The sequence below is a fragment of the Mastomys coucha genome, unplaced genomic scaffold (assembly GCF_008632895.1).
Source record: "Mastomys coucha isolate ucsf_1 unplaced genomic scaffold, UCSF_Mcou_1 pScaffold6, whole genome shotgun sequence".
NCBI lineage: Eukaryota > Metazoa > Chordata > Mammalia > Rodentia > Muridae > Mastomys > Mastomys coucha.
Window position 1 is genome coordinate 40883919 of NW_022196912.1, and position 10314 is coordinate 40894232.

Sequence of the window (10314 nt, forward strand, 5' to 3'; positions counted from 1 at the left end):
AACACCCCCCCCCCAAACAACAACAAAGAAAACAAGCTAGGTTCTCCAAACCCGGTGTTTTTCCTTACTCCCCACTCCTTACCTCTCTTCTTTCTCTTTGCCCTGTCTTTCCCCCTCCCTTTTACTCCAGCCCCTTTCCTCTCCTCTTCTTGCTCTTCCCTCTCCCTGCTCTTCTCCCAGAGCCTTCTGCATCTTAGGCTAGTACCCTATTACTGGGGTAGATCCATAGCCTTTAAAAAATGTTATTTTAATGTGTGTGTGTCTGCCTGTGTAGGGGGTATGTACACAAAAGTGCAGTTGCCTACAGGGGCCAGAAGAGGACATTGGATTGCCCGGACCTGGTATTCCAGTCAGCTGTGAGCTGCTGGATGTAGGTGCTGGGTTCTCTGTATGATCAGAATGAGCTCTTAATCGCTGAGCTATTTCCTTAGTTCCTACCTTTAAATCTTGATACAGGGTTTCACTAAGCCACCTTGGCTGGCCTTTAATTTGCGGTCCTCCTGTTGCAGCTTTCCAGGTGGCTTGGGATCCAAGTCACTAGGCCTGGCTCAGGCATTTTCTTGAAAAGAAAGTGGTGAGCCTGATGCTTCAAGAAAAATAGCCAACAGTACCAGCTGCCCATCAAGAAACTGAAGCTTTCCAATTAAAATCTGACTTTTAGGAAGCATTTGTTCACTCCTGTGAGTTTAAGAGATTGCTAGGACACACAGACTTACCTGATAAACCAGTGGCTGTGTCCGTGGTGCTGCGACTGAGCGGTGAAATGTGTCAACATTCCCCTAGATCTGCATAACTCAACTCAGTGAATCAATATTTGCCTAATGACTAACTCACAATGTGGCAAAATCATGAATGGATAAAACCAATCTATTCACAGTGCATAATGGCTAGTGGATTTTACTGTCACCATGTATAAAAATCTTAGGGTTGGGTTGTGACTCAACCTGGTCTGCAGAAGGCCCTGAGTTTGGTCCCCTAAGACTGCGTAACACCAATGTGGTCGCGCATGTCTGTAATCTCAGTGCCTGAGAGGTTAAGGCTGGAAGAGGAGAAGTTCAGGGTCAGCTTTGGCAACAGAGAGAGTTCAATTCAAGCCTGGGCTACGTGAGGCCCTGTCTTAAGAACAGAAGCAACAGGCGAATGGACTATGCATTGTCATCAACCTGTAAGAGACTACCACTTTCCAAGTGTTAGCGGAGTGATAGAGAAGTAAATCCACAAATACCTAAAGAGGCCTATTGTCTTTTCTCAACTTTGTATTGTTTGAGGCCCAATTTTTTCCACATACTGCAGGTAACTGGCAGAATTCTCCAGCCTGAGCTTAGCTGGAACCAGCTGTTTGCTAGTTAGATGTTTAGGAGCTCTGGATAAGCACAGGCCATTTTTGTTCTCACCGGTGCTTTGAAGAATAGTTATTCTGGAAATATAAAATGCATTTAAGTGTGTAATGGATTTAATGATGGCAATGATCAATTAGTTTTGGGGGTGCAGGAGACTGAACCTAGGGTCTTTACATGCTAAACAAACAAGCCTCCTCTTGATTACATCCCTCCTCCCTCGGCTCATCACTTAAAAAACTATTAATTTGAGATAAAGTAAGTGGCTAGGCCACTGTGAGAAGCTCCCAAGTGCTTGGGATTACAGGCCTATACCACCAGGCCCAGTTCTAATCATTGTTGTTATTATTATTGTTATTAATGTTTTATTTTGAATCAGGGTCTCATGTATCCCAGGCCAGCCTGGAACTTGTCTTGTAAGTAGGTATAACCTTGAACTTCTGAACCTCTGAGCTCCACTTTCCCTTGTGCCTAGATGACAGCCCTTCTCCACCATACCTAGCTTATACAGCACTGGAGACAAGCCAGGGCTTTGCACATTCTAGGCAAGCACTCCGCCAACTGAACCACACCTCCTGTCCTTCTAATTATTGTCATTTTGGCCCAATCGACACATTTATTTTTCTCAACAAACATCATGAGCTACATCTCACTTGAACAAGAACCCTTTGGGCTGCCCAGTACTCTAAAGAGTTTTGTCAAGAAGTCCTGATACCAAAACCCTGTGGGAGAAGCTGCCGGCCTCCGTTTGAACACTTAGGGGACTTCCAGAAAGGCACCTGGCTGCTGAGGACTTTCCAGGAGCCAAGGCAGGCCCCATCTGCTGTGTGCTGTGAGCTTTCCCAGGCCCAACTTCTGCCTTTTCTGTAAACAGCTCTGGCCTGGTGGGATGTGACTCAGGAACCACTGGACTGGTCTCCTCCTGGGCAAAATATAAAAAAAGCAAATGTAATGTGCCAGGCACCAGTGTTTATTGTTGAATAATGTGTGGATATGAGGGTCAGAAACATTCTGGCAGTGAAGAACACCAGTGTTATCTAGCAGGGCCTGGTAGGCAGGAGGCTCATGAGGCTGGCGACCAGAGGCGCTGTGTTGACAGGGTCACTGTGGGCCTGTTCAACCTCTATCCTGTTTACCTGCACCTGTCCTGACTACAGAGCTGTTTCTTCTCTGCAGGAGGCAAGGGACTCCGCTGAACTCTATGTCATGGCTCTTCAACATTCTTCAAAAAAAAAAAAAAAAAAAAAAAAACATGGTGCATTATGGTTCTTCAGACTCTGAGAACGCTCTGGGGTTTACAGTCACAGTTGGCAAGTGGAAAGATGTCTTTGTGCTCGGTGTGAGTGATAAGTGAGAATGTAGGCTAGGGTGTAGAGAAATCTGTCTGTCCAGGCTCAGGCAGCAGAGAAGCTGGCGTTCAGAAGGAAGGACATTGAGTGCTGTTTGAAGAAGGGCTGTGTGTTCAAGCACAGGGGGACTCAGACGGGCAGTCAGGTCAGGAAGCCAGGTTAATGCAGGGCAGGCACGAGAGAGAGTGTACTTTCACAGATCTCCTGTTGGTCTGTTCGCGGTACTGAGGCTTTAAGTGACATTGCAGAGGACACCTGGAGTCTCATGAAGTCCAGTCCTGGGGAGCTGAAGTGTTCTGCATAGGCCCGGAAAAGATGAGGCCTGAACTTGACATTTAATGATGACCAGGACCCAAGAGAGAAAAGAGGTTCAGGAAAGGACTTGAAGTTAGGGAACAGAGTGTGCGAAGGCATGGGAACAGGAAGTTGGGAGGCATGTGGATCAGTTTAAGGGCAGTAAGGTGTCTTAGGGCGAGCTTTGGGCTACAGGGTAGGTGATCTTAAATGCCTGTTTCCAGTTCAGGTCTTGTATTTTGACCATGGGGAGCCACGATCTTCTCTGAGCAAGTGACTTAGCTGTCTGAGCTCAGTCTTACAGGAGCCTTTGGGTGTGTCTTCGTTACAGGCAGCAGGGAATAAAGGGCAAAGGTGAAACAGGAGTCTGTTTAGAGAATAAGGGGTGGACTGAGTTGCAAGGGGAATGGATGGAGGGGTGGGGTGGTGCCAAGCCTCCAGCTGGATGCCAGAACTACATGAATGTGCTGGATTTAAAAAATATAACTAAGTGTGTAGATGGCCTTTATGAAGAACATATGTGCCTCTTGTGGAGTGTGGTGTGAGACAAGGTTTCTTTACGTAGCCTTGGCTGTCCTGGAACTGGCTCTGTAGACTAGGCTGGTTTTGGACTCACAGAGATCTGCTTGCCTCTTTCTCCTGAGTTCTGGGATTAAAGGCATGCACCACCATTGCTTGGTTGAAGGCATGGGGTGGCACAGCTGTAATCTCAGCACAAAGGAGGCTGAGGCAGGATCATGGTGAGTGTGAAGTCAGATGGTATGTCCCATATCAAAACAAGCATAAACCTCTTGATCTCAACCTAATGAAACACAACATGCATACATACAAACAAACAGAAAAACAGGAGCCCCAGTCTTCTTCAGCACTTTGCTTGTGGGAAGAGCAGGGGAGGGACTGTCTGAGCTTAGCTCACCTCGAGCCCATTATTCTTACCCAAGAAGATATGACTGAGGGTTGGGGAGATACTAAGAGGGTGAAGTACTTGCTTTGCAAGCATAGAATGGGAGTTCAACCCCGAGCACCCACATAGAAAGTCAAGTGTGGTGGTGTATGCTTGTAATCCCCGTGCTTGGCAGGGAGCTGGGGACAGAGAAATCCCCTGCTCAAATGCCAGCCAGGTTACCCTAATAGGCGAGCCTCAAGTCCCAATGAGGGACCTTGTCTCAAGAAACAAGGTGAATAGCTCCTGATAAATGATACCTGAGGTCAGTCTCTGGCTTTCACATACACGTAGGCTTGTACATGTACAAACACACACACACACACACACACACACACACACACACACACACACACACACACACACGCAGACACACATGCATACTCATGCACACATAGGTCTGGAGGGCTGGGATTCCTGAGTTGGATGGTAGAGATTCAAACTAAGGACCGAGTTTCCATCTGTTTTCTATGGACTTTTGTCTCTGGGTCAGGCTTGATGTGGTCAGGGTCTTTTGGTCTCTCAGGGATGCCACTCTGCTGTTCATCCTGCATCCCCTTCCTCTGATTATGGCTAGACTCAGGGTCACCTTTCATGCACAAACCACTTGGCCTCTATGATGAGGTTGCAAGGATGGCTCTGACTTCTTTTTTGGCTCACTTATTCATGTTTCTTAAGTTTACCATGTGGAGATGCTCACATGGTAAAGAACTCAGGTCTTTAGAGACACATGAATGAACGGGGAACTAAATGTTCCCCCTGTATAGTTCTGAGAGGACCCTTGTTGTCTTGACCATGAACACCCTAAGCTAGAGAGACTAGCTGGCTACTTCCAGATTCCTGGAACAAGGAGATTCTATTTTATTAGCCTGCTGAGTTTGGGGATATTTGTTACACAGCTACAGATAACAGACACACCTGAGCTGTCTTTGCCATGTCAATGTATTGACCTTAAAATTGGACCGCATGAGTTCAAATGTTGGCTTTGCCATTTGCAAGCCACATGGCCTCAAGCAGGTTTAATTCGAATGTGACTCAATCTTGTCCTCTGCAAAGTGTAACTAGAAGTAGCATCTCTGTGCAGATCCAATGAGAGAGTTCATAGAAATTGTTTGGGATTTTATAGCACTAAGACAACACTTGCCATTGTTATCACTACCACACCTAACACACCTATCACAGCAAGGCTGTTTTGGACTCCAGCCATCGTTGGCTTTTCTGCACTTCGTACCCAGTTTCTCCATGCACAACACTGACTTGTTCTCTGAAGGCCTTAGATGCATGGACTTTTCTCCTTGACTCTTCACAGTGGCTGGAAGACTCTGAAGAACACCCAACACAGACTAAAGGGTTCAGTTTAAAACAAGTTGATGACAAGAGACAGCATCTTCTGTGAGCTCATCAGGATCAGGGTTGGACATGGGGGACCTGTTGGACACTGTGAGAACAGGGCCTAGCACTGTCAAGTGAAAGCCACCTTGTCAAGGAGGATGGAATAGCTAGACAGGGGTACAGTGAGGCCAACGCAGGGGAGTGTGGATGTCAATTCTGGAGCAAACAGTATGGCACGGGTGAGTGTTGGCAACGTGCTTGTTGACTGAATGGAACACAGAGCCAGATGCTCCTTATGGACTCCTCAAGTGGCCGGCATTTGGATGATTGGACAGACACTCGACAGTGTGATGGACAGAGAGAGCTAGAAGCCTGAGGAGAGGGGTTGAGTTAAGAATTTCCACACTTCCCTGGAACATCGAGTGGTTTCTGCATCCCTACAGCTGTGCTCACTTGCTTGTCTGTGCATGGCTCCTGCTTTCCAGCTTGCTTCTCACTGGACAGTAGCTCACTGGGCAGGCCTTCAAAAGATTGGTAGTAGGCAGGGAGAACAAGGACCCTAACTGCCAAAGAGAGAGAGATAGCAGCAGCTCTATCCCCTGCCACAAAGCAGAAGAAGTAGCTACATCACTTCGTGGGCTTTGGGATGCTTGGGAAGGTGAAGTGATAGGAGGGCTGGCTTCGAGTCCTGCCCAGTTGAGCCCCAGGAAGATAGGACATTTTTGGAATCTTGTGTTCCTAAGGCCCTACTTATAAGATTCCTTTAGCTCTTACCTTGCAGTCAGAATAGCTTGCTTACAGTCTGTAAGTAGGAGCTGTAGATTCATCTACCAGCATGCATTGCTGAGCATCTACTTTTGATCTGAGATCCCGCTGGCCAGAGAGGGGTTGAACAAACCAAGATAGAGGTCCTGTACTCATGGATCCCAGTATCTAGGATGATGGGTCTCTGTATAGGTAGTGCCAGCTCCTAGGATGAAATGGAATTGACCAAGGGCATGGATTCTTATCTCAATGACTTGGAACACTCCTAGCAATCAGTTGGTAAAAGCCGGGGACATTTTGTAGTTCTCAGTATCTCATGGCAAAGAGTGACCTTGTTAAAAATACTGGTCAACTATGCCTTTGTGAATTCCTCCCTCAGTGGGAGAGCCAGGTGTTAATTTGCCACACAAATGAGTAGTCACACAGTGCCCATACTATGAAGGAAGCTCAGGGAATGGACAGGATGATGCTGGACTCTCCCCTTCGACGCCAGCTGGGCCCACGGTCTGCTGAACAATGCTACCCACATTCAAGGAAGGCTTTCTGTTTTCAGTTAGTCCTCCCTGGAAATTCTGGAAATTCCCTCACAGACACACCTAGAAGTAGATTTTATTAATTTCCCAGGTATCTCTCAATCCAATCAATTCATAATCACCACTAACCATCACATTTATTCATATAATAAACTAGATGCTATTCTTCTCTGTTTTTGTAGAAGCCAAAGTACCCAAAGCCACACAGGTCAACAGACTGGAGAGCTACCTAGTCCCAGCTAACTAGTGTCCAAGCCAAGAGCCGGTACCTTAACCTCTCACTCATCCCTGCGTCATAGCTACTCTTCTGCTTATCATGACCAGTACTTGATGAGAGGCAACTTAAGGGAGAAAGGATTTATTTGGGATGAGATTTTGAAGGTATAGTTTGTCATGATAGAAAGAGCAAGCTAGCAGGAACACACAGGTATATGCTTATCTTTATGTGGACCATGAGGTGGAGGAGGGACAGGAAGTTGAGCTGGACTGTAAACCTCAAGGCCTGCCTCCCCAGAGGTCCACTTCCTCCATGTAGGCCTTTGTTCTAGTTATTTTTCTGTTGTTATGATAAAACACCGTGATCAAGGCTACTTTTAGAAGAAAGCATTTATTTTGGCTTACGGTTTCAGAGGGCTATGATGAGTGATAGAGGAGGGAAAATCAGCTCACATTTTGATCCACAACCACAAGATAGAGGAAGAACACTGGGAGTCTTTTGGAACCTCGAAGCCCACCCCCAGTGATACAACTTCTCCAACAAGGCCACACCACCCAATCCTCCCCAAACAGTTCTACCAACTGGGAACCAAGTATTCAAAATAGGAGCCCAAGAGGACTATTCATATTTAAATCACCACAGCCTCACCTTTAAAAGGTTCCAGAAACTTCTCAGATATCAACACCAGCTGGAGAGCAAGTGTTCAAACACATGAGCCTGTGGGGAACTTTTCATACCCAACCTGTAACACTCAACAACCCTCTACTCCTCTGCTCCCAGCTGAGACTGGTCCCTGTCTGTTCTTGGTCCCCTGAGCAGGTAGTAAGGCTCTTGTGGGAAGGATCATCTGTTCTCATATGCTCTGAGTGTAAGAGACATTGGTGCTCGGGAGAGTTGACTATGGTTTGTTATTCCTGAATTTGTCTTCAGTGATGAAATTGGCCAAGGCAGAGGTGTTTATACCCTACAAACTAGCACAAGCTACAACCAGAGTTGCTTTTAATTTCCTTATTCCCTGGAGCTGATTGTTGCACATCTACTAGCATGCCATACCCCCAAGACTTAAGATGTCTTGCTCAGTGGAAACCTCTACCTCAGACAAGGCCCTGTCTGGATTAGATGTCAGGAGGCCTCTGGCTTCCTTGTAACTTTCTCATCTTTGCCTCGTGTCTGGGAGTCTTCTGTCTTTCAAAGGCCATGGTGGCCTGGGCTCCTATTTACTGGGCTTTCAGGTTCTGGACAGGAGGAGGGAACTAGGGATGCCCACCATGGCCTTTCTTAGTGTGGAGTAAGATTCGGCAACTTGTTTCTTTCCCTCCACATCTACACAGCAGCAGCCCAGGGAGTGTAGCACGGGGCCCAGGATCCCGGAGCTGAGATTTAAGTATGGACAGAGGTATCATTTAAAGTGACAGGAAAGGCCGAGGGCTCTCTTCTCCCTTAGAGAGAGACAGGCCATGCCATGTTCCCTGTGTAGAGCACCTGCATGTGCTGGGGTTCTCCCATGGCAGGTCCCCATGTTTGCTCCATCTGACAGATAAGGAAACTGAGGTTCAAAGAGGAAGTAACCTGCCACAGACACACAGACTGTGAGGGACAGATGTGAGAGCTTCTCAGGGGACAGAACGAGAGGCTGGCTTCTACATTTCTCTAGGCTCAAGTACAGAGATCAGCTCAGGACCAACATTACCCTCAGACCCCTTGCTGGGTATCCACATCTTCCTGACTTGCTGGATAAAGAAGGGGTTTCCCCAGCTGCCTCTGAGAGGCCAGTGGGAAGTGCTGCTGTCCCCATGTCCAGCCTTGTGTGTCACCTCTGTAGCTAATTCGAGGCTCACTGAGGCAATTGGGAGGATCCTGAGGTTTTGAAATTGCTATGGGCTTTACTTGGGTTGGTAAGCCACCTGACAAAGTGAGGCCAGGCATGGGGTCGGCACCATGGTCTCTTTTGGCCAACAGCTGATGCCTAGGCTCCTCATTCCAGTTTATAAGCCCACAATGCCCACTCCCATGTGAACAACTAACTCGTACATTTCCCCATTCGGCCGATGGTGAAAACTGTACTATTTTAAGCCCACATGGAAGTATGCCTTTTTTTTTTTTTTTTTATAAGGACCATCTGCTACCGGCCCCAGCCCAGATGATACAGTTGGAGCCTGCCCACAGCATCCTCTCCCGCCTTCAGACGGTTCCAGGAACGAGAGTGAGTCAGACTCAGCTGAAGCATGTCTTGCTAACCCAAGCAGTAGCCCAGGGGCCCAGCATAGGGGACCACCTGCTCACAGGACAGGTGTTCCCTGCAACCTCTCCACACAGGAAAGGAATCTCACCCTGAGCCTCCTGGGGCACTCAGACCCGCCTTCCAGATGCGCCCCTTCCCTTTCCAAGGGACTGCAGCCAGTCACAAGTTCAAGTGCAGCTGCTACAGCTCCTTGCCCTGGCGGCTCTTCACAAAGCTCGCCACAGTGAAGCTGGTGGCTCACAGCTTGGTCACTTCCTGACTGCTCTCAGAAGCACTCCTGGGTCTACTTTAGGGGCAAACAGGGTAATTGACATCAGGAAAGAACTACCGGGGGTGTGTCCTAGGCAGCAGTGTGTCTCTGGGCTGCTGAGAAGGTACCTTTAAACTCGAGCGGCTCAGCATGCTATTCAGCTATAGGCCCAGGTGCATCTTTAGGTCCACCTGGCTGCCCTTCCTTAGCAACTCATGTCTCATTGTGAAGCGAGGCCATTAGCTTCCAGTGCACAGGGAGGACCCTGCTTACACATCTGTCTTACAGACCATGCTGTGTGTCTGTATGAAACGTGAGACGATACAGGCTTATCTGACCCATCTACGATGCCAGTAAGTGCGAAGGAGGACCACACATGGGAAGGGTCTGTTCTGCTGCCCAGCAATCATGTTTTCTATCATATGGAGCTGTGACAGTGCCATCTGAGTTTGCTAAGAAGCTATAGAGACCTGGAAGGCCAGACTCTCCGGACACATCACCATCCCCATGTACTTCTTGAGCCCTAGAACAGGCCTCCCACACCCTGTCCTCCCCAGGGACCCTCATTAAAGAGTTCACAGGTAATGATGCCCCAGCCTGGCTATTAGATCACTGTAGCTTTGGCCTTCATTCATGATGCTGGGAACCTGGGAATCCCAGAGGCTGGGACTCTGCCTGGTGTTTATCTTTTCTGATCCCCCTTTTCTTCCAGTGGTTATGGCTGTGCCTGGATGTGCTTGTGTTGGACAGAGCCCAGTCCCATTGTGAAGTCACAGCACCAGTCCCCACAATGGGTTCTGGGGTCCTGTTGGGGCCTGAGCCCTTTCAGCCTTGAGTCCCTGCTAGCATAACTTCCTGGTCTGGAGTCTATCTGCCGCTCCTGTAGAGCCTTGCAGTTTATCTGTGGTCAGTTTCCTCACTCATTTCCTGCCAGCTGCTACTGGTTTTTCAGTCAGCCTCTAGAGCTACAGTAATTGGGAAAGCTCACAGTCCAAGTGATTCACCAGCTGTGGCAGGCAGGACGTGAAGACTGGGGCATACCCTGTGTTGAG

At 48.1% G+C, this 10314-nt stretch overlaps 1 long non-coding RNA gene across 1 annotated transcript; it reads left to right on the forward strand.

Moving 5' to 3' along the window:
• The first annotated feature begins 5384 nt into the window (after positions 1–5384).
• Positions 5385–9847, forward strand: LOC116079586. The gene is made up of 3 exons (XR_004114049.1): positions 5385–5494; positions 8884–8973; positions 9551–9847. It is a non-coding gene; the product is annotated as an uncharacterized LOC116079586 (long non-coding RNA).
• Positions 9848–10314: the final 467 nt, after the last annotated feature.